Raw genomic sequence first — 19,598 nt, forward strand, 5'->3', positions numbered from 1 at the left:
TTCGGCTCAGGTCATGATCCCAGGGTCCTGGGATCGAGTCCCACATCGGGCTCCCTGCTCAGCGGGAAGCCTGCTTCTCCCTCTCCCACTCACCCTGCTTGTGTTCCCTCTCTTGCTGTCTCTCTCTGTCAAATAAATAAAATATTAAAAAAAATAAAAATAAAAGTGTTATTGGCACAGTGTTGGGATCTTTTTTTTATATTTTTTAAAAGATTTTATTTATTTATCTGAGAGAGAGAGAATAAGAGAGAGAGCACAAGATGGGGGAGGGTCAGAGGGAGAAGCAGACTCCCCGCCAAGCAGGGAGCCTAATGCAGGACTTGATCCTGGGACTCCAGGATCATGACCCGAGCCGAAGGCAGTCGCCTAACCAACTGAGCCACCCAGGTGCCCCTGGGATCTTTTTTTTTTTTTTTTAATGTCTATCCATTCCTCTTGTCCTGTCATCTGTCACATACATGCATGTACACATACACATGTATACTTTCTCTGTAAATCTTCCAGGACAAGCACTATGTTCTATACATCTTTTCTAGTGCTGGCTTCTCAATGCATATTTACGGAACTGTTAAATTGAACTTTACCAACTCTGAAAATCTTAGGACTCTTAGTATTTGTGTTTTACTTTCATAAAGGATAGTTTACAGATTATTCTTTAATATAAGGTTTGGTTTTATTGACATATTTTAAATGAAGGCTTAGGTATTAGCCCCTTCTTAAATGTCAGATCTTTTTTTTTAAAGATTTTATTTATTTATGTGAGAGAGAAACCATGAGAGGAGGAGCAGAGGGAGAGAGACAAGCAGTTGACTCTGTGCTGAGCTGATCCCAGGACCCTGAGATCATGACCCAAGCCAAAACCAAGAGTCAGTTGCTTAACTGACTGAGCCACCCAGGCACCCTTAAGTGTCAGATCTTAATGATAGAGAAGTATATCAGTATACTGATATGTGGTTCAACATGTATGAACCATGAAAAGACTATGCTAGATGGAAAGAAACCAGGCACAAAAGGGCTCCATGTTGTAGGATACCATTTAGATTGAATGTCCAGAATAGGCCAGTCAGTAGAGATAGGCAGTAGATCTGTGTTTGGCTGGGGCTTGAATTGGGAGTGATAACTAATGGGTATGGGATTTCTATTTTGGATAATGAAAAGACTCTGTAATTAGTGGTGATTTTGCACAACCTGTAGATTCAGGTGCTGAAGTCTGCCGCACACCATTGTTATGAGGCATGAATGGGACAGAGTATGTACAGTGTCTGGTGCTTTGGGGCTACAGACATTAAGAGCTCATTAAAAGTGAATTCCTCATCCTGTTTCATACATGAGTGAAGTAAGCCCCAAAGAACATGCCCATAGTCCAAGGTTATTTTCATTTAAATTTTTTTATTATGTAATTATATATATTTGTATGTATGAATAAAATGTCTGAGTGGCTTACTGTTACAGGTGTAGGATAATGAGTTTTTACATAATAGAGTGGGATCAGCTTTGCAAAAAGACAGACTTGAGTGAGTTCAAAGCCAGGCTGTGATGCTGTGTCCCTTTTGGTAAGTCACTTAACATAGCTGACCTCAGGTGCGCCTGGGTGGCGCAGTCGGTTGAGCGTCTGCCTTCAGCTCAGGTCATGATCCTGGGGTCCTGGGATCGAGCCCCGCATCGGGCTTCCTGCCCTGCGGGAGGCCTGCTTCTCCCTCTCCCACTCCCCCTGCTTGTGTTCCCTCTCTCACTGTGTCTCTCTCTGCCAAATAAATAAATAAAATCTTAAAAATATATATATATAGCTGACCTCAGTCTTATCTCTAAGATGGAGATAATGCTATCTCAGAAGGCAGTTGTAAGATGTAAAGGTTCCTGGTAACTTTTTGTAATTATTCATTGTTGAATTAGCATCTTTATCTATAATAACCTCCTAGTCAGTCTCTTAAGATTTATACTTTGCAGTTGCACAAATTTACAGGGTTTCTGACGTAAGGGTTGGCTACATTCAGTATTTTTGTCTAGAGAGCTGCCTGCTTTAATTTCTGTGGGAATGGATGGTGGCTTTAAGGATATAAGTAGCAATTATGAAGAGAGAAATTTTGGTAGACACAGCTACCATTGTAACTATTTAAGGAAGACTCTCACTGGTTTTCTTAATTTTATAAGGGTTAAACATAAAACATGAAGGTATTTCCTTTAAACATCATATTTCCGTATAATACTATCTTCTGTTAAGCACTCTGAATGTGTCAGCAGTTCCCTGGAGACCAGATAGGCTGAGAGGGAGGAGAGACCAGCTATCTCAGTTGATGTACTTCTTGGGAAGTGCCGCAGGGTTCTGGAGTTGCCTCAAGATCTGTTTACAGTGGCCACTTTCAAAGAAGCTGCAGGGCAAAACGGTCTCCGTGAATTAGGGTTGAGGATAAAACGCACACATTTTTGCTATAATTCCTTTTAGAAGAGTTTGGGAAAGACTGTTGAAAAGATGTGAAAAGAAGCAAAAGGAGTCACGGACAATAATAAAAGATCTTTAGCCCCTCTCCTGTATTGAAAAAACAAACCATTCATCTTGTTTTGCTTTAAGTTGGGCCAAGGACAGCCTTATACTGTATTGGCAGCATATAAAAGAGTTTAATTTTTCCCTAGATTTATGAAATTATGACCTACTCATTATGAAAGGCGATGCTTTTCGTCAGTTTTTTATCCTGTTGTTTTCGTTATGTGTGTGGCGTAGTAAAGAGGTTAAGACCATGGACTCTAGAAAGAGCTGCCTGCCTGGGTTTTAATTACAGCTGTGCAACTTTAGGCAATTTAGTTGACCTCTTTGTGCTTCACTCTCCTCTCCTGTAACATGCAGATACTTACAATGTCCTTCTCAAAGAATTATTTTGAAGATTGAATGATTTAATGTCTAAAGCTATGAGAACTGTGTCTGGCACATTATAAACTCTGTAAAAATATTAATTATTATCACAACCTACCAACAAAGTAACCAAGGGTGTACTACAAGTAATTAACTTGCATACTTTCTGCATTTTTAAAAGTGGGTCTCATATAAGGAATGAGAAGTCAGATTCTAATCCACTATGTCAGCTTATTCTACATTTCTTATAAAGCATCTTCTTTTCCCTCATGTTATTTGAGGTGTTAACTGATTTCATTCACTCAATAAATATTTCTTAATTGCTATGACATTCTAAGCATGGGGAAGAGGGTGAGAAACAGGATTCTCTGCTCCAAAAGGCATTAATCCATCCCTTTCCCCTGTCTTGTAAAGTTTAGACCTCACTCAGCTTTTGTAGGTAACCGTTCATTTTACTCACTTTTGTTTACCCATTATTTAGTAAAAACACTTGATGATTTGGGCTACCCTCTTTGCAAACAGTTTCTTGGAAGCTATCCTTTGTATATTTCCTTTGTATATTTCTTTTGATGATATAAGTTTAATTTTTTTTTTTTTTTACTGTAGCTGCCATTCCATATTTTGTTAGTGTCTCCGTATGTCTGAAGGAATGTAGAAATCTCTTTAGAGGGACTTTTTCTTACCAATGCCTTTGAACTTAGAAACTGGGAAGCACAGAATTAGAAGCGACATCTTCTGTCAGATGTTCCCCAGCAAATGCTCCTAATAGCATTGTCATTCAGCCTCCGTTTCAGAGGTACACTGTCTTCCACAGCTGAAGAGGCTGGGGCACTCTGTTCTGGGATCGTAAAATTGGATTCCAAACCCTTGTTGGGAAGCTTGTGATTTGTTCCTTTGAACATTACCGAACCAGAGTACTAACCAGCTACTTGTGTTTGGGAGCAACCTTATCTGTCACATTATATTGCTTGTTTACACTTGGAAGAATGTTATAAAACGCAAAGGCAAAGAAATAAAAGGTAAAGTATGTCCTAGTGATCTTTAGCAGGTTAAGACCAAACTGATGACAGTAGAGCCAGATTTTAGGTTTATTGTGGTCACACACCTGCAGTAGAAAAATACAAACATCACTTCTTTAAGCCACACACATTCTGACATTTTGTACTAAGTGGTTATATCTCTCTTGATCATACTATAAATAAACATAATGCTAATTTCCACACCTGGAATCAAAAAACTTGCCAAATGGCAAGGATAATTTAAAGAATCCATTGTCAAAGGTAATTTTTGAGGAAAGAGTGTCTGTCTGTTCCCAAATGGCAAAAGAACATCATTAGTATTTTCTTTAGCATTCAAGACAGGAGACAGATGCTACTAATAAACCATAATAAACTCCTCATGGTTTTGTTTTTAATAAAGCACAAATGATTTCATGGTCCTATAATTTGAACTGTCCACCTAATTTAGTAGGTTTGTGTTGAAAATCTGATTTTTTAAAAATTGAGGTGAAAAGTTAATTCACTATTATGTGCAACATTTTTTCTATGTATAGGGACTATTAGTGAAAAAAAAATGATAAAGAATATGAAGTATTAAAACCTCTTGATTCATTGAGATGTAATTGGTATTAAATTGACTCTGAATTTAGTAGAAAGAGCCCCTGGAATCTCAGGTTATTAGTATTCCTCCCCTGCCTATGACTAGGTACCATTGGCAGGGTGATTTTATGGATGTGTACCTTCTGCAGAAGCTCAGGGCCCTGTGCTTGGCTTAATGCTCTGCTGTCACCGTCTTGACATTCTTAATGATTTTTGAATGAGGGGCCCACATTTTCATTATGGCCTTGGCCCTATGAATCATGTAGCCAATTCTGGCTATTAACAGGTTACTTCTCTGAATTTCAGACAAGGCAACAAAGATCTTGATGGACCCAAACTTATGAAATTCTATTGAGTCCCAACAAAGTTTACTGGGTATTGAAAGCCCGGGCTCCTTTCTAACTCAGTGGTTCTCAACCAGGAGCAATTTTGCCCCCTAGTGGACATTCAGCAATGTCCGAAGACACTGTTCATTGTCCCAGCTCAGGGGAAGGTGCTCCTGGCATCTAGAGGGTAATAGGATGTTTAATCCTACAAATGCACAGGATATCTCCCACAACAAAGAATTTGAGGGCCCTAAACTTCAACACTGCTATTGTTGAGAAATCCTGCATAACCCATTATTTGTGTCTCCAACACTTGGTACTGGCCCAGGGAAGTTACTCAGGGTTTGTTGAACCAGTGGGTGCAGTCTGGATCTTAGGTTGTTGTATTCCTTATCGTATACAGACTGAAGAACAGATCTGGTGATTTCTAAATATAATCTAACGTTTGCACGAGGTTCAGTGCGGAGATGCTTTCCTAAGGCACTTCCACTTCTCACACCCAATTAACTGGCAGTCCCCGTACCCTCTTAAAACCTTCTCTGAAGCCGATCACACTCACAGGTGATGGATGACTGACTTTCCATGATCAGATGCCCTTGTACGTCTGATACCTGTTGTGCTGTTGGTTTAGCAAGTCATTTGGGTTTGTTCCCAAGTCTGTTGATGCCAGTGTGCTGGTTGCTGTAATAATCAACTATTACAGAACTTTAGGAAAAAAAAAATACTAAAGAAGGAGAGAGCTTTCAGTGAAAATCTAAGTTGCAGGTTTTGGAAAGATTGAGTAAAGGTGTCACTAGAGAAAGTTGCTCTTGATTAACTGTAGGCAAGATGACTCTAAAGGATTTGGGAGAGAATCGTTAAAATTAGATTCTGTGTTGAATTTGCATAACTCTCTTAAGTTTTCACTGTTCTTTATGGAGATTATAGACAATTACATCTGTGGTTTTTGCAAGAACGACAATACTTTAGCTAGCTGATTCATGCTCTGAGAAAAGGTTGTGTCCTACATTACAGTACTGCAGAATGGATACTCTTTATATATTTTAGGATGATACAAATTGTTGGATTCGGGAATGTAACTTTAGAAGACTTTCCCAATAATCGGTGCATCAGACAGCAGGGCTTCCACTGTATTTTCCTTATGAGAAACTAAAAAGATCATAATTAGATACTCTGCTTTTGTCACTTGTGGAGCCAAACAGCTCTCAGCTCAGTGAAGTCTATGAATAATTTTCCTTGCTTAACACCGCCTTATATCTTAAGAAGATACTCCTTTAGTTCTCGATTCCACAAACACCAACATAAGGTCTATCTCTTGCCAGATTCAGTACTGAAGTGTTGAAGAGTAATTTGCTTCCTTTTTAGTTCATATATTTTCTCCCTTGAATTTTCCACGTGGCTCTATAGATTAGAGGTAATGTGTCACAGTCTTTTGGAATTAAATAAGTATAAGTAGAAAATATCAGAAGTGTAGCTAAATCACTTAATTTTACAATTCTGTTAGAGCTGAAGTGAGAGACGTTTGTCAGCCTGGGTGATTTTAGCATGGTTTTATCTTGTCCCTGAGTCAGACCTGAGAGCTGACTTCTGGAGCTTTCAATCCTGACCTTGTTAAAAAAAAAAAAAAAAAAAGTAGATACCCCTTTAATATAAATTAACCCTTGCCATTTTTTGTTAACATTCATAAATACTTTGTAAGTATTTATTTTCCATTTTCTGTCACATTTTTGCAGATAGTATCCCAACAATTTATAGCCATAGACATCTTACCTGGCTAGTAAAAGAAAGGATTCAACATTTATAATAGAAGACATCATGCTGTCTTCTTTCTGTTTAAAATAGCTCAACAAGTAATATAGAAGTACTGCCTCCTTTTAAAAGGTTAGAACATTACACATAAAGCTGAATTTTTGTCCATGTCGTATGGACTTGGAATGTATCCTTCCAGACAACACACACACACACACACACACACACACACCTACACACACCCACCCACCCACCCACCCACACCCACCCACCCCCGACCTGGACACACACACACCCTACCGACCTGGGTGGACAGACGGACAAACACCCCACCCACCTACTGACCTGGACAGATTTTCTGTAGTTGTGGAATCATCTGCATGTATTATTTAGTTACTTGTTTGCTTTCTGTTGTCAAGTTGAGTCATTTGAATCAGATCTTATATAAATCTAGGTCATCCTTTTAGCTGCTATATGATATTCCAGGTACGAATACATCACATTTTATTTACCTGTTCCTCTGTCAGTCGGCATTAAGTTTTTTGCTCTCAGTGTGTAATGACTCTTGTACATATATGTTTCTCCTTTAAGGTCCTAGAAGTAGAATTGCAGACCATCCATATCCTAGGATTGCAGGGAGGTCTTGGTTCATTTGTTTCCATGGTAGGTTCTTTCTAAACTACATGCTATATAGGACAAAAGTCATAGAATCAAACCTTTTTGACATTGAAGGTATCTTACATGTCACCATATGATGTGAAGGATTAATTATTTTCTCTATACTCTTAATATTTAGTATTTTTCCCCTGGAGCTTCCTCTGCAGCCTCTCCTGCTTCTGCTACCTTAGTAAAATCCTTTTGGTTCCTCTGTTGCTTCTACTTTTGTAACAAAGTTTGAAAGAACAAAATGTGTTATCTTTGTAAGGAATTATTTTAGCAGGTGTGTTAGTATATTTATTCTAAAATTTAAAAAAATTTATTAAAATACTTTCTTGAAATGTTTTGAGTGACTGCTTCTTTTAGAATTACAACTATGTTGATATAACACTTTAGATCTTTGGATACTCTTTAATTACCTAACAAGTGGAAAAGGCTTAGATTTAAAAATCTAAGTTTTCCTGTAAATCCCCTTGTGTGTTATAAATGTAAACTCAGTAAGGCTCACTTGTATGGTAGAAAACTTTAGGGCTGATCACCTCCCTCCTGTCTTCCTTATTTGGACAGTGTTTCTTCGCTTGAATAATTATACCACCCTCATTTAATGGCTTCTGTATGTGAGGAGTTGTATCCAGGTTTTTTCCCTTTAATTCTTTTTTTTTTTTTTTTTTTTTTTTAAAGTAAGCTCCCTGCCAACCATGGAGCCCAACACGGGGCTTGAACTCATGATGCTGAGATCAAGAGTCGGATGCTTGACCGACTAAGCCACCCAGGGGGCCCTTCCTTTAGTTCTTACAGCAAGCTTAAGAAATTGATATTCTCCTTTTATAGTTGTAAAAACTGATAGAGAAGTTAAGTAACATTCCCCATTACCCTGTGAGGAAGTAGCAGAGCTAAGGATTCAAAACCCAGCTTACCTCTTTAGAACCATATACACTTTTCAACATGCTATATGTAAAGGTGATCTCTTTCCCACCATCATTTAAAAATCATGTCAGTCTCCTTTCTGGAGGTATGCTAAATTTTAATAATGCTTTAAAAAGAAAACTTTCAATTGCTTTCAGGCATAATTGTAGATAAAATAGTTTTGTGTAGACAATCACAGTTAATTTTGTATGCTTTTATTTTTTTTAAGTAGTCAAAAGAACTTAGCAAGCTTCAGAACATTTATTCTTCTATTTTCATTTATTCATGAACTGTCTGTTGACTTTTTGTTATCAATTAAGCCCTATGCTTAAAATTTTCACATTTTAAAAGTAACACATACTTATTATAGAAAGTTTGAAGAATAACCTAAATTATTAAGAAAGTGGAAATTACCTACTGATAATTCTGTCAGCTGTTTCTAATAGCAAATGTGCTTGTGAACCTGCCCACTGGCCACTTCTCAGCCGTATGGGAGGGATGGGAGTGGGTCAGTAGTTTTAAGAAATTCTTATATTGAGTCAGGTTTAGCAAAAAAATAAAATAAATAAATGAATAGTGGGATACACATGCCCATTTGCTCATTAGAAGATTTGACTCATCTTCCTTATGAATAGGTAAACTGATTAATGACCCACTGCTGCAGACTTGAAAAATCAGAAGTACATGTGCATCTGCTAACATCACAGATACTCAGATGGGAATTTCTTTTCATTATTCGTGATTAACTTAAGAAATTAAGAATATGATCTTAGTATCTAAGAGCATAAGGAGGCATGAGTTATAACTCATGATAGGCATGAGTTATAACTCTTGTGAAGTACTCTTCTAAAGAGAGACTGAGTGAACAGCTGATTGCTTCCAAGGACAGGGTAAGGGGGGTGAATACAGTGTCTATATCTAACTGTATTTTCTTCCTACACATAAGCTATGGAGAACTTCCCCCTACATTCACAGTGTTGTTGTTGTCTTAATACTTATTTTTTTTCCTTAGCTTAGAATATCAGAAAGACATTTTACCAGACTCCTAGAATGTATTCATTGTTCTGTTACTATATTTTCATTTTAGCATGATTTTCTTCTTAGGAAGAAGTCTACACTTACGGAGTATAAGCTGTGTTCCAGTTACTGTGCTAAATGCTTTACATGCTTTGTTTAGTGCTTCCATCTCTTTGATGTAGGCACATATTATTGACTGTTTTACAAAGGAGACATGGAGGCTTAGGAAAGAAAAAAGAAATTAACCAAAATGTCAGAGACGATAGATGACAGAGCCGAAAACTCTCACTCAGGTGTCCCTGAGTTGCAAAGTCCATTTTCTTATCACTCTATAACTTATAACTTATATATTTCAAAATTTATTTATGGAAAAAATAATTTTGTATCCTGTTTCTTCCAGTGGACGTGTCTAAACCTTGTCGTTTTACCGTAGTCCTGTGTTACTAATTTCAACTTTAAATTTTCCCTAAGTATTAGCTAACTCTAATGGTTGTTTTCCTTACAAATATATTTTTATTGGGCAGGAAGGTGAGTATTTTTAGACTTAAAACATTCATACACTGTTTTTCTTTCCTAAATTTTTAACACTGAGATTATAAAATCATTTAAAAACATAACATTGACTTAACATTGGAATACTAGGAATCTAAACTAACAAATAAGCAAAATCTGTTAAGTAGGATTCCGTGAGGCGGCGCCTGGTTGGCTGTCAGTTAAGCGTCTGCCTTAAGCTCAGGTCAAGATCTCAGGGTCCTGGTATAGAGCCCCGCATTGGGCTCCCTGCTCAGCGGGAGTTTGCTTTTCCCTCTCCCTCTGCCCCCTGCCCCTTGTGCTCACTCTCTCTCTCTCAAATAAATAAAATCTTTAAATCAGACTCTGTGAGCTGGGACCCAACCTGAGAAGTTTCTGGTAATGCTGATATGCAGCCAGTGTAGAGAACTGGAGACTTAAAATACAGCTTTCGGTGGTTATGTGTCACTTAGTGTAGTTTAGAGGAGTGGCTCTTAATTAGTGTGCATCAGAATCATGTGCAGGAATCACAGCCCTGTGCCCCTGAAACAAATAATACATCATATGTAAATTAATTGAATTTAAATAAATAAAAAAGAATCACGTGCAGGGAGAGCTTGTTAAGACACAGATTGTTGGGCCCGGTGCCCTGAGGTCTGAGGTGGATCCAGGGATTTGTGTTTCTAACAAGTTTTTCATGATGCTGACACTGCTCTTTCGGGCTCTCCTTTGAGAACCACTTCAGGTCTAGGTCTCTTTGAGAGTCACCAGTTTAGGGTTTCACTTTCTGAGTTGGTTTTTTAGAGGTGATCCCCATATCCACCCACCTTTTCTGCAATATACCCACATAGACTTTGCTAACTATCATTCAGGATTACTAGGAGCCCTCAGATGACTATTATCAATGTTGAAGTGCAGTCTTATCTCCAGATGAAGAATTTGTTGTTGTCCACATGGAAAAACCTCAAATGAATTTGACTCTTCCCTTCATCTGTTCTTTAAACTATAAAGCAATCAAGTACTTCTATTTAGAGATCTCTTCATACCAGAGCCACAGGCTTTTTTTTTTTTCCTTTAGTCCTTCAGTGATTTTTTAAAATCCCAAAAGGTAAACATATTTTCCCCTAATTTCTAATTCTAATTTGTTTCTAGCAAAAGGGTGATTTCAACTATGTTAAGTGATTACAGAGAAATTAGGGTTAACCAATATTTACTAAAGGATCACTTAACTTGGATAGTTGGAATTAAAAAAAATTTTTTTCAATTATAAAATAGACAACATGAAATTTACATTTTAAATGTTGCAGTTCAGTAGTATTAAGTACCTTCATAATATTGTGCTATCATCACCAGCATCTCTCCAGAAGACTTTTCATTTTGCATAACTGAAACTCTGTACCCATTAAATAATAACTTCCCATTCATTCCCACCCCCACCCCCAGCTCCTGGCAACCATCATTCACTTTCTGTCTCTATGAATTTGATGACTCTAGATACTGCATATATGTGGAATCATACAGTATTTGTCTTTTTTGAGTGGTTTATTCCAGTTAGCATAATGCTCTTGAGGTTCATACATGTTGTAGCATATGTCAGAATTTGCTTTTTAAAAAGGCTGAATAATACTCTGTTTTCTAAATGTGTATTGTGTACACATACTACATTTTGCTTATCCGTTCATCTTTCAGTCCGCACTTGGGGTGCTTCCACCTTTTGGCTATTGTGAATAATGCTACTGTGAAAATGGGTGTAGAAATATCTGTCTGAGTCCTAGTTTTAGTTCTTTTGGGTATATTCCCAGAAGTGACATTTCTGAGTCATGTGGTAATTCTGTTTAATTTTTGATGAACTGTAAATGGAAGAGAAAAGAGCAGATAAAACCTTGTTATTCAACTTCTAAGTTGTCAGTAATAAATCTCTATAAACTACAGATTGCTTGTATAAGGAAGATAGATTTGGGCAGAGATGATTTCCATTTTAAAATTGAAATCAACAATTCCATGCTCAGTCTGTTGTTTAATAAAATTAGCTACAAGATTTTCTTTGAAAGAAGATAATTTGATGTGTACTGTGTCAACTACACACATTTCTGGAGTAGTTGACAAAAGTTGTATAAAATAACATCAGAATTCTCCAATTCATTCCTTTAGGGTGGTCCTCCATGAAAGGTCTTCTTTATGTTAACATTTAACTGGGTAAAAATAGGTGGAAGGCAGAAGAATTAAGAGTAACTGATTCCTTTTCAGCAAGAAGTTCTTCAAATAAAAAATTACATCGGCATTTAGTTATAACAATACCTGTAGTTCATTAATTGTTTCCTATAGCACAGTGATACTGTATCTACCAGCCACATGAAAAAGTTTAGCAAAGTCAAGCACATGGACTCTGAACTGATGCAGACTGGTTTCTAATTCTGATTCTGCTACTTAATAGCAAATTATTTAATCTTGCTGTAGGTCATAAATCAATTTGCTCAACTCATTTTTTCTTTTTCTTTTTAAAATTTTTATCTTTACTTTAAAAATTATGAAAGCAGCAGGTGCCCAAAGTTTGTTTTTTTTTTTTTTTTAGTTTTGTTTGTTTTTTTTTAAAATAAATCAAGTAGTCTGAAAGGCTTATAATATAAAAAGTACAGTGTCCAACTATCTTACCTACCATTATCTTGTTCCATAGAGTAAACACTTTACTCTCTTAGGAGATTTTCACCTTCAAATATAAAGTAATATGTTTATGTGGTTATTTCTTACTAATTTTAGACAATATCTATTATGGCTGTGGAAAATGAGGGATTAGTGATAAATATGGATTTATCTTTTCATGCTTTACTATAAGCTTCATGTACCTACTTCCACCATCACAATACAGATCTATTACTTAGGAATTTTATAATTACTACTTACATTATTGTGGCTTTGTAACTTTGAATTACTACGGAAATATAAGTAGCATACTGTAATTACATTTCTGATAAATCCTCTCTTCTAGGAGTTACCAGTTGTCTTTTTAAAATATTAAACTTTTTTTTTAGAATACTTTTAGATTTATAGAAAAATTGCAAAGATAGTACAGAGAATTCTATATTCCCCACACCCAGTTTTCCCTATCCTTTGTTAGTATGGTGCTTTTGCTGAATTAATGAACTGATATTTATACATTATTTTTAACTAAACCTCATACTTTATCCAGATTTCATTAGTTTTATCTAATGACCTTTTTGCTCTTCCAGGGTCCTATTTAAGATATTACATTTAATCATCATGTTACCTAGGTTCTTTTAGATCATGACAGTTTCTCAGACCTTCCTTGATTCTCATGACTGTCCTAGATGTGAAGAACACTGGTCAGACACTTTGTGGAAAGTTCCTTAGTTGGGACTTACCTGATGTTTTTCTCATGAATGGGGGTTATGATTTTTTGGGAGGAAGACCACAAAGACCATTTTCATTACATATGTCAAATGTACCTACTGTCCACACAACTTCTCACTGCCCATGTTGACTTTGATCCTAAGTGTTCAGTTTCTCCGCAGTCAAGTTACTCTTTTGTCATCCCTCTTCTGTGCTGTACTTTTTGGAAACGAGTCTCAGTGCAGCCCTTACTTAAGGTGTGGAAGTAATGCTCCACCTCTTTAAAGACAAATATCTACATAAATTATTTTTAATTCTTCTGTGTGAGAGATTTGTCTATTCTCCTCCATTTATTTATTCTATCATGTATTTACATCTGTATGACTCATGGATACATTATACCTTGGGCTGTAATCCAATATACTTTATTTTGTTGCATAAATTGTTTGGGCTTGGACACTGGAAGCTCTTTTAGTTGGCCCTTACGTCCTTTTGACATACTTCCATCATTGTGGGTTTTTTTTTTTTTTTTAAGCATTTCCTTACTTTCTGGCACTGCAGAAGTGCTCTAGAGTTATCTTTCATATTTCCTGCCCCAATTCTAGAATTAGCCATTTCTCCAAGTTCCTTTTATTTTATGTATTCATTGTTATTTGGGTGTTATTGCTTCTGTGCCCTTTGAACTGAGAGAAAGGAAATGTGTGTGTATACAATTCCATGTAGATACAAATGTCTGTAAATATTTTCATATGTAACCATTCATACCTTTATTAAGCTAAATATGAGTTTATTCTGATATCTCTGAATAGTGCTGGTAATGTACATGCAGTAAAGACAGGAGAGAAGAGACAGGACTGCTGAAAAAGAAGAGAGGAAGAGGATGGTTAGTACAAACTACTGGATTTAAGGATTTAACCTAATTTCTATTATTCTCTCTCTCTAAAAGATAGTTTTGAGAATTTATTCATTCAAGAAGATTTTGAAGGTATACATAATCTAATCAAAAGATAATAAAAGAAAGAATGCCAGTATTTGTGATGAATTGTTCTGAAGATGGTGTATCAATATTAACAAAAGTACTTTTATAAAATATTTTTTTTCTTTTTTTTTATGGGACTATATACTGAAATCCAGGGTGAGACATATAGGCAATGAAGTGAAAAGGAGAAAGGATAGCAGAAAGATAGGTGAATCAATTGATGGAATAACATTGCCACCTCATACATAGCCTTTCAGGATTTCTACTAAAGTACTTTGCATATGAATGAGGATAAGGCATCTTAGGGAGATGGACCAGGTTTTGAATAAGAGCTCTGTCTCTCATTACCTGGGTCACCTTGGGCAAATTTCTTAACTTCTCTAAATCTTAATGTTTTGATTGCAAAAATGGGAATAGCAATGCCTGTCTTGCTGAGTTGTGAGGATTAAATGAGATGAAGTTTATAGAGGACCAAGCACAGTGATTGACGTAAAATGGAGAATTACCAGATACAACTTCCATCCTGATTTGTGTGCTGAATGCCACCGAAAGGTCCAGGGTTTTTCCACCATTTTCCTAGTATCGTCTGTGGGAGGCTGGATTAATTCTAAGACTTCTCAAAGTTTGGGTGTGACTTAGGTTGGCCAGCGTAGGTGCTTCAAACTTACTCCCTGCCCAACTGAAAAAAATAGACATTTGATTCAATGTTCAGTTTTACCTCATTTTAAGTAAGTTTTATGTCTGAGAAACTGAATTTATAGATATCTCAACAGTAGAGTTGTTTTAATAATGAGTTCCCATTACACATTTGAAATTATTTGACTTGCTTTACAATCTCATAATTACAAACCTAGTCACATTATTAAAAGAAAAATTTTTTGTAAATAAGGTTTCTTGTGTATCACCATTAAAAGTCTGAATTTTAAGCAGATTCTTGACCGGCGTCTCATATCTTTTAGCTCATTCAGCTTTAACACCTGTCCTATCCCCAATAGCTTTTCCAGAACCATTACTTTCACTGGGAAGCTCCCTGAGTTTTCCTAATTCAAACAGGGCTTCTTCAGCACGGTTACCTTTATAATGACAGCATAGTGGAGAAGCTAGATTGGCCAGCCTTTTCTGTATCTTTCCCAGCGCTATCTGGAATCAAGTCATTTGTCTGCATCTCTCAGGTCATGATTTCCATCTTCTGGATTTGGTGCTGAGCCTAAGAGGTCCTCTGAATCTGATTGTGGTGTTTTTTAAGCAACACTAACCCCAATTTAAGCAAATAACCATCTGTAGTTTTGACATCAACATGAGCTTTAGTCATGATCTGCCATTTTTTGGACCATAGAGCACCTTTTGTCATGATCCATGCCATGAAAGTTAGGCAGTTTTTGCCTTGAACATCCTCAGTAATTAGGCTGAATTTTCTAAATTCATCTTCTGCAGATTAGCAAGGCTAGCTCAGAAACCCTTAAGGCCATCACATCAATTTTGGTTCCTTGCAGTCTTGTGACTAGTATTTTTCCAAAATTTTTTTGTATTGACACATCTGGAGGTCTCTTTGGCCATGTAATACAACAGAAAGATAATAAATGATAGATAATAAAATAAAGAAGGCCATATGTGTGAAGGTTCCAAAGATCAGGGAGTAGAAAGTGGGAGGTTTTTTTTGGAGGTGGTAGTGAGAGGCACCTGCCTTTGCCTACAGATTCCAACTCTTGTTTGGTTCATAAACCTAGACTCCACTGTAGGTCCCTAAAGTACAGCAGCTGGTCCAGAGGCACACCGTGCAGTAGTTATATGTTCTGCTGTATTGAGCTCTTTCTCCACAAGCCCTCAAATCCTGGTGTGGGGCACAGGTCGCCAGCCTAAGTGCTTTCTTTCCTCAGTGCATATATTTTTATTTCAGAGATCTTGTTTTACATTCCTGCCACTTAAGCTACTGTCAGGAGGTCTCCTGGTCTGCTGTGGAAACATGTCCCTGCACACATTTCCCTAACTTCACTATTGAGGGAACTGAGGAAGGGGTCTTGGTTTGCTGCCTCCCAGAAGCCTCTTGCCTTCTTATGCACTTTTATTTCCTTGCTCTGTAGGAATCAATATGTAGGACAGGGATAGAAACTCCCTTAGATAGTTGATCAGTGGATTAAATGAACCAGTATTCATGAAGCAGAATGGTGAGGTGGTTATGAGCATAAGCTCAGAAGTAAGAGTACCTGGCTTCAGAGCCCATCCTCTCCTTGCCTCAGTTTCCTCATCTGTAAACTTCATTGGGTTTTTGTGAGGATTAAATTAGTCAGTACATCTAAATGGGTTAAAACAATGCTAGGCACACAAGCACATAAAAGTTTATTATTATAATTATCGTTTGCATAAGTACAAGGAGCAGAATAAGTGATAGTTAAGAATATTGCTTTGGAATTAGGCTGTCTGAGCTTAAATCCCACCTGTAACAGTTATTAGCTTTGTGTCTTTGGATATCTAAAAAGTTACTTAAACTTTTTATATCTCAGTTTCCTCATCTATAAAATGGGAATAATTGTTCCCATTTTGTAGTGTTTTTGTTTGTGTTATTACATGAGATAATGAAAAAAATGTGTAAGTGCTCAATAAATTGTAGATTCAATACATGTATTAAAGTTAAAAAACAGTACTTATTGAGGGTTTCTTCTATTTGGAGAGTATTTGTTTTTTTATATCAGAGGTTAAGGCATATTAGGGATTTGGGATGTTGTTAGCCCCTTAGATAATCCACCTCAATAAAAGTCTCAGAATTTACTACCCCACTATGCAACATGCCCAAGGCTTATACCTAAGTATACAAGAACGCTTACAGGTATTTGCATACAAGGTAACTCTGATTTTTAAATTTGTTGTTGTTTGCTTTCAGCTCTCATTTATTTGGTTAAGTATTGTTTTTGTCTCTCATCTTCATTGATCATTGGAGATAACTACTTTCTTAGGAAGCTAGCACTGCATTAAAAATCATATGTATTGAAATTGATCTAAGATTGTAGTTACTAGAGCAATTAATACACTGTTCTGCTTGAAGCAGAAGTTGAGGCTAGCATAACTTATAAGTTCTCAATAGGTATTGCTTTTTTTAGAAGTCATTTTTATTCCTGGTTATATAACTTAATTTACAGTAATGTATTTGATGAAGTTTCCATTTCTAGATGGTTCTGAAACATGTCGTCCTGTCCTACCCCTGTTATGATCTCATCATTCTTCACTGGGAGAGAAGGTGAAGGTGGAAAATAGCACAGGGTAGTGGGACTGTGGCTGATAGGCCTATTAAGTGTTTCTCACAAATCACAGATTTAAATGATTTATTTGTAGTTTTTGTTATGAATTATTAATCATCCTCACCCTGCAGATCAGAATCTCATATGGTGTATTTTTTTGCTCTGCTCAAATCCAGTATAGAGGAGTAATGTCTTTTTCTGTTAAATCATTGTGTGGGTTTTTAAACATTCAAACACAGTGTATTACCAGAGTTCTAGGAGATCCAATTCATGTTGAGGCATGCAGTTTTTGAAAAATAGTTTTAAGCTGAGAAAGAAGTACTTTATAATTTTTTTCCTTGATGACTGTAACCTCCAGAGACCAGGAATTAGACAAATACTGATGTGAGAAGTTGCAGAATGAATAAATTGTAACTTGTATCAAGTCAAGTGGCCATCATTGAAGAACAGTTTCAGAATCTGTATTATATCTGTATTATATGAGCCTATTACAGAAATATCTCTACTGTTACAGAAAGCCTTCTCCATTCAGCTACTTTGTTTTTTTGACTGCAGAATTTAGTCCATTACATTTAAAGTAATTATTGAAAGGTATATACTTATTGCCATTTTGTTGTTTACTGCCTGTTTTTATAGTTGTTCTGTTCCTTTTTTCTTCTCTTGCTCTCTTCCTTTGTGGTTTGATGACTCCCTTTAGTGGTATATTTACATTCTTTTCTCTTTATTGGTTGTGTATTACAGATTTTGCTTTATGGTTACCATGAGGCTTATATATAACAACTTGTATCTCTAATAGTCTATTATCAGTTAATAACAATTTAACATTGATCCCACTCTAAAACTCAGTGTTTTTACTCTCCCTCCTTCCATATTTTGTATTTTTGATGTCACATTTTACTTATGTATCTCAAGTGATTAATCCACTACATTTACTGTGTATTTACTTTTGTAGTGAGATCTATTGTTTTGTATGTTTTCTTGTTTCCAATCGGTGCCCTTCTTTTCAGCCTAAAGATGTCCCTTTAACATTTCCTGTAAAGGGTGTTTAGTGGTGGTGAACTCCTCTAGCTTTTGTTTGTCTTGTAGTCTCTCTTCTTCAGTTCTGAATGATAACTTTGCTGGGTAGAGTATTTTTGTTTGGAATTTCTTTCTTTCATCACTTTGAATGTATCATGGCATACATGATACATTTTTTCTTTCATCACTTTGAATGTATCATGCCACTTTTTTCTGGTCTGCAAAGTTTCTGCTGAAAAATCTGCTGATATTCTTATGGGAATTCCTTGTACATAGTAAATTCTTTTCCCTTACTGCTTTCAATATTCTCTCCTCTTTAAATTTTGACATTTTAATTATAATATGTCTTGGTATGAGTCTCTTTGGGTTCATGTTGTCTGGAACTTCCCGGGCTTCCTGCAAGTGGATGTTGGTTTCCTTCCCCAGGTTAGGGAAATTTTCAGCCATTATTTCTTCAAACAAGATTTCTGCACCTTTTCCTCTCTCTCCTTCTGGAACCTCTGTAATGCAAGTGTTAGTCCATGTAATGTTGTCCTATAAATCCCTTAAGCTGTCTTCACATTTTTTCTTTTTATCACCTTGACTGAATGAGTTCTACTGCCTCATCTTTCAATTGCCTGATCCTTTCTTCTGATTTATCTAGTCTGCTGCTGAACCCCTCTAGTGTCTTTTTCAGTTCAATTATTATATTCTTTAGCTCTGTGACTTCTGTTTGGTACTTTCTTACATTTTTCCATCTCTTTGTTGAAATTTTCACTGTGTCCATCAATTCTTCTTCCCAGTTTGATGAGCACCTTTATGACAATTACTTCGAACTCTTTAGGTAAATTATCTGTTTCATTCAGTTTTTTTTCTGAAGTTTTATGTTGATCTTTCATTTAGAACGTATTCCTCTGTTTTTTCATTTTGCTTGACTCTCTGATGATTTCAGTACAGTAGATAAAACAACCACCTCTCCTCAGTCTTGAAGAAGTGGCCTTGTGTAGGGGGTGAACCTTGTCTTTCAACCCTGCCCCAAATATTTGTCGGATCTCAAACCTTTGTGCTTGTTCAAGCAACCTATTATATTTTTAATAGCTCCCAGTAGTTGAGGATATGCCAAGATGTGTCAGTGTCCCTAAAGGGAAATTTTTAGCACCTAGACTCAGGCTGACTAGAAGCCAGATCCTTAGATAGCACCTTTAAAGTTGGCGGATACATACAGTCCTGTGGGACTTCAAGCACAAGCCCTGTTAGCCAGGTGATCTGGCAGTGTTCCCTAGCTGACAGTTGCAGAAATTGAGGTTCTAGACAAGTGTATAAGCTCTTCTATGGAAGATACGGGCGAGCTGGAGGAAGAGGGAGAGCATCAAAATGGCATCCCTAGCCTGCGTTCCTTAGGAGTAGCTCTGTAATCCACCAGGTGTATGC

At 36.6% G+C, this 19,598-nt stretch overlaps 1 protein-coding gene and 1 pseudogene across 3 annotated transcripts in view; one reads left to right on the forward strand and one right to left on the reverse strand.

Moving 5' to 3' along the window:
* SLC2A13 (solute carrier family 2 member 13) overlaps positions 1–19,598 on the forward strand; it is a 384,555-nt gene that overhangs the window by 92,646 nt on the left and 272,311 nt on the right. The window lies entirely within an intron of this gene.
* LOC135364616 (small ribosomal subunit protein eS1-like) lies at positions 14,899–19,066 on the reverse strand (annotated as a pseudogene).

The sequence above is a fragment of the Mirounga angustirostris genome, unplaced genomic scaffold (assembly GCF_029215605.1).
Source record: "Mirounga angustirostris isolate CCGP_5_RB_7025 unplaced genomic scaffold, mMirAng1.0.hap1 SCAF_5, whole genome shotgun sequence".
In the NCBI taxonomy this organism is placed as follows: Eukaryota; Metazoa; Chordata; class Mammalia; order Carnivora; family Phocidae; genus Mirounga; species Mirounga angustirostris.